Below are 4,917 nucleotides of genomic sequence, written 5' to 3'. Positions count from 1 at the left end.
CTAGTAAGCGTGTACAAATTACTGGCGCAGAAATTTGGCGCGAAAAGGTATAATACAATGCGAAATTAAAGCAAAACAAATGTTAAGCGTGCATAAATTATCACAATGTTATGAAAAATGTAGTGAAGTTGTAAATTGTAATGAAAATTGTGATCATTAGTGAGAGAGATACCTCTCCTTTGTAGTTCTACTGTCGGGTGCTAAACCCTTTCCTCCTAAACACGATTTTTCAGGTAGAAGAGCTTAAATCCATGGTTTGTAAAGATCATTTTCATATCTTCGGGAGTCAGGCTGAGGCTACCACCACCCAAGGACTACAGTCAGACATTGATGTCCTTTGGTATTCTTCCGAAATCGGCGTGCTGCAGAATCTCCCGTCTTTGGAAATCTTTGAACGTACATACATCATGGTCAATGATGTAAGCATTCCACCAGGGTATGTGAAATTGCAAAGATTGGATAGCGATTCGTTATTGCCAGTGTTCAATACGCAAGATACACGTCACTTTTTGGATTCATTCGGTCGTACTGTTTTATCCAGTCGTAATGTCTATTCCAGAAGTGGTGGGGAGCGGCATGGTCCAGCCTTTAATGATATCTTAAGCAGACGTTTTTCAGTGGATGAAGTGCTGGCATTTAGAGTCAGATCTTGGCCTGTTCAGGCATCTCAGTGGGAAAACAGAATCAACAACTACCCATCTCAAGCAAATATAGCTCTTATCAAGCAGACTGGCGCTCTACTGGTTCCATTTGGTCATCCACTCAGTCCAGAGAATCATCTGGAGTGGAGAATATCCATTTCATATGGAGTAAAAATTCTTGTGTGGCAATTCAACTCAGCTTAATACAAATGCTATGTTTTGCTGAAAATGATCAAGAAAGATTTCGTGCAACCACTTTGTGGAGAAAAAGCGTTGAGCAGTTATCACTGCAAGACTTGCGTATTCTATGCGTTAGAAAGTACACCGTCTTCCCTGTGGCAACCCAAAAATATGTTATTGTGTGTTGAGCTATGTTTGAGAACACTGTGCCAATGGATTGAAACTGGTTATTGCCCAAATTACTTTATACCAGGGGAGAACATGTTCCATGGTAAAGTGTATGGCCATATTCAAGTTCAGTTGCTGGCTGTTCTACAGGATCTCGTGAGACAGGATGGAAAATATCTCATCAGGCTGTCATGTGATGATACAGGTCAGAGACTGACTCGTCTTTGTCAGACATCTTTAGTCGATTCAGTGAATCAGGCGAGAGATGGCGAGGAATCTATGGGGTTAGCAATTTCTATTTTAACTGTTAACATAGAAAATGTTAGGAAGAAGTTTGCTTGCCAAGATCTGGTTAACAAAATTGATTTTGTGAAGAAAGTATTTTGCACACATACAACAATACGGACAGTACTTAAGATGTTTTGTTCGTCTAGTCTAGAATCAGATCTGGCCCACCCCCCAGTGTTTAGCACAGGAAGTAATTGACCAGGAAAGTTTTGATACCGCTCACGAGCTTCTCTTGTTGGGCTGCTCGTCTGATGTGGCCTCTGGAAGACTGAAACTGGCTGCTATTTATTTGATGCAGGATAATTTCGTCATGGCAGAGAATGTTCTTAATCAGATTCAAGAACATTATACATACCTGGTCACTGATTGCAACATTTTTCCGCGAGAAAAAGCTCTCTGTAAAATATTGGAGGACAATCTCTCAGCAGCCGAGTTTTTGAAACAATATGTTGCCTTTCCAGTATCTTATTTTCAATCAGAGATTCATTGCATGCCTAAAGCAATAATTCTTGAGATGCTCCTATCAAGTAGTTCACGTATAGGTGCCGTCCGTCCTTCCCAGTACGATTCTGTAGTTCAAAAGTTTTTCTTGCATTACCTTGAGTACCAGTGTTACTTCCGGCAGGGCAAGACTTCACACAAGATGGCCGCCTTGGAAAATATGCTGTGGGTTGCATTTTACAGTTATCTAAAGTACAGAGAATCCGGTCTAAACCTGCTGGCATGCTGTTTGAAGCAGGAGGTGATGTATAGGGACGCATGCAAAGTACTCTGCATATCAATGAGGTTAAATAATGAACACAATGTTGCAATGTGGCGAATTGCTTTTCTAATTAATCATGCTTTTAGGTTGCTGCGCCAGAGACAATGAACGGAAGAGAAGATACAGCAGAAATATTTATACATACATACATACATACATACATACATACATACATACATACACACACACATACATACATACATACATACATACATACATACATACATACATACATACATACATGTTTCCTACGAGTAGAAAAAAATAGAAAAATAATAACAAACAAAGCAATGTTTGTATTTGCCTTATTGTTGTTTTTCGGTTGTTGTGAACACTAATCAGATAGAGCAATTATGGATAGGTATAATGTTAACTTTAACTTCGATATAATATATACTGAATATAAATCACATTCTGTACGAATCATTTAATTTGAGCATATTTACATAATTCGACAATTTGTGAAATTTAGTCTATTTTTGAACATGAATTTGTTCGGAAATTTCATAGTTGCTGAGAATACATATTTACGACTACATCAAAAGCATAACATACTCAAGGACAAATGGCTTTCCCCAATTCATTCACCGAAAACTGGGAAACCCAAAAGCCGTTTTAGCAACAAAAATAAACCAAATATCAGTTTATGCGACGTAAGTTTCTGCAAAAACAGGCCGTTAATATTTTATATTGTGCTTTTGTTATAAAAAGAATGAGCTTTCTAATGTTTTATGATCCAAATGATATTTCATTAAAGCGTCAACTCTGACAGTTTGCATTATTTCTTGTTTTCTTCTTCCCCCTTTGTCTCTCTCCCTCTTAGTCGGTCATTTATTTTAATTAACGTTTTCTTTCCATATATTGATTGATTGCATGGTTTACCATTTTAAGTTTTAATTCTCAAAAGAACCAATCATTCACAAATCTGTCATCGAAAAGAGATGAAAATCTTGTTTTGCTAAAATTGCTAACGAACGCAGAGATTAAACGTAGTTTTTAATTAAATCTACGGTTGTGGAAGTGAACCAATGATTGTGCTCTTGAAAATGCATGGTGCATGTGATGATGGTACCTATATTGTAGTAGATAACAGCGTAGGGGAGTACAACCCTGTTTGAAACATTTTAGCCTGCACGCTTGAAACGAATAAATTGAAAAATATCATGCATGTTCTGGTAATGTGAATCACATCAAGCAAATGGAAACTCAATTTATCTGGGTGGGATGCCCACGCCCCACCCAAAATCTCACCTCAAACAATTTAAAGTATTGTTTTAGTTTGTGTGTGACCTTAAAACAGCGTCCAAGTCATTTTGATCACAAAGCATGTAAAAATCACACAATGAATCAAAGAAAAATTAATTATTAGTCCAACCAAACATTAGTTTTCTGTTTCCATTGTGGTGCTTGCACTTGTAATATTCCGTTACCCACACTATGTAAAAGAATGAGACAATGACGAATAAGGGTAGAGACAAATATTGGCACAGAATGACACCCATCAATTTGTAAAGAATACCGAAATTGTAAATTTCATTTTGCTGTTCTCCTTTCATATAAATTAGGCATACTTTCGGTTAAAACGAACTCAGCCTATATATATATATATATATATATATATATATATATATATATATATATATATATATATATATATCTAGAGAGAGAGAGAGAGAGAGAGAGAGAGAGAGAGAGAGAGGGAGAGAGAGAGAGAGAAAACACTAGAGTATTGATATTTGATGGTTACTATTTGTAGCATTCCAGTTAGGTGAAAATCCTGGAGAAATATTTAAAGGATAAGAACAACGCAACTGAAAACATCCACATGCAAAACTGGAAGATTCAAGAACTATAACATGGAAAGGAATCAATCGAGGATTATCAGGTGGTAATAAAAGCGGTATCGATACTATAGTGGGTAATCATGACATGGATGGGCTCTTTTCCAAGTTACTAGCAGGTTACCGACTATGCGCCGGTAAAAGGTAAAGAAGTATCCAAACGAGCCTTGTTACTGTTTTGCTGATGAATGGCTTTGATCGCCAGGCTCACATTGCTAATACTGGTAGAGTATTTGAGGGAAGGATCGGGTAGAAGGTAACATATGAAAGTGTTGAGTAAAATGGTCCACAATTGTTTGTCTCCTTGGTGAAATCTCAAATTGGCGATGGCAGTTCCGATGACACAATGTACCACAAAGAATGTGCAGAAAAATACGAGGTTAGAATTAGGCACCCGTTCTCTGCACCACACCTATAAAGGGATCTTTTGTAGATCTTGAAAAGAAGAACTCGGAGCTCGGAGAAGGAGTGATCGCTGATGTTGATGCTGTGTTAAACAATGACGATGGTCATTTAATTTCATAGTTGATGAATTGCGATACAAGAATCAAAACTCGGGATATATTCTTTTCAACGCACCTTCACTTCCTTGAGACGTTGTTTGCCAACCTTTTCATGATGTACACGTTGTCGTCTTTTCTTGTCACTCGCTCTAACTAGTAGAAGGTTGCTTTCAACACTTCACCGTTCATGTCTTCCAATTTATAGAGTGGAATATAACGGCCACGCACTCGTCCAGTGACACGAAACAATTCATTGGTCCATTTCAGTAAATAACCTCTGTCAAAAGTGTGTCTAGATTTGCCGATGCAAACCGGATCTCAAGTCGTCAACAGTCCACGTTTATTTGGGATGGGAGATGGGGACATACCAAACAGGCGCTGAAACACATGTCACTTCCTTGTCGGTATGCTTGGTGAGCACATGTATGTCTCTTTTCTTTAATTCCTTTTTAAAAGCTTGACTCAGAAATTCGGCGCCTTTGTCTTTTTCCAATCGGAGAGGGTGAAAATCACTTTGTTTCAACACCATTTGT

At 37.8% G+C, this 4,917-nt stretch overlaps 1 pseudogene; it reads left to right on the top strand.

Moving 5' to 3' along the window:
- Positions 1–251: 251 nt before the first annotated feature.
- On the top strand, positions 252–1,475 carry LOC149790124 (cyclic GMP-AMP synthase-like receptor 2; annotated as a pseudogene).
- Positions 1,476–4,917: the final 3,442 nt, after the last annotated feature.

The sequence above is a fragment of the Sinohyriopsis cumingii genome, chromosome 10 (genome assembly GCF_028554795.1).
Source record: "Sinohyriopsis cumingii isolate HCF-2022 chromosome 10, ASM2855479v2, whole genome shotgun sequence".
Taxonomy (NCBI): Eukaryota; Metazoa; Mollusca; class Bivalvia; order Unionida; family Unionidae; genus Sinohyriopsis; species Sinohyriopsis cumingii.
The sequence above is the reverse complement of the archived record's forward strand: the minus strand, read 5'-3'. Positions and strand labels throughout refer to the sequence as shown.